This window comes from Octopus bimaculoides, unplaced genomic scaffold (genome assembly GCF_001194135.2).
Source record: "Octopus bimaculoides isolate UCB-OBI-ISO-001 unplaced genomic scaffold, ASM119413v2 Scaffold_332468, whole genome shotgun sequence".
Lineage (NCBI taxonomy): Eukaryota > Metazoa > Mollusca > Cephalopoda > Octopoda > Octopodidae > Octopus > Octopus bimaculoides.
Genome location: NW_026428189.1, coordinates 966 through 1,418, shown reverse-complemented (window position 1 = coordinate 1,418; position 453 = coordinate 966).

The window sequence follows — 453 nt, the reverse complement described above, 5'->3', positions numbered from 1 at the left end:
CCAACGATTGTGCACTTGATCTGCTTCAGTTTCTTATCCTTGATTGCTTCCCTGAATGTGCCCTGTTCTCTACAATCGGCCCGAAATTTGGCATCGATTCTCCTCTTCCTTGTATTTCTCCTCGTATCACTGTCTTCGAATGTGCCCGTGATTGTGCCCTCGATTGTGTCTGTGACGGTGCCTTTGTATGCAAAAGACCGACCGATTATAGCCTTCAGTTTTTTCTGGGCGTCTTCGAGACATTCACTCCCCTCACACTTTAACATCTCCTCCAAAATACTATCAGTAAAATAAGTAAATTTCTTCATATCGTCCACCCTCTCGAAAATTGCGAGGTGTTTATCTGCGGAATTGAAAGCATCGCCAAGTAGTTTATTAAGCAGGAGAACAGTTTTGTGCTGGTAAGCCGTGTTATGTAGTCGATATCGTGAATAAAACATATCATAGAAATTT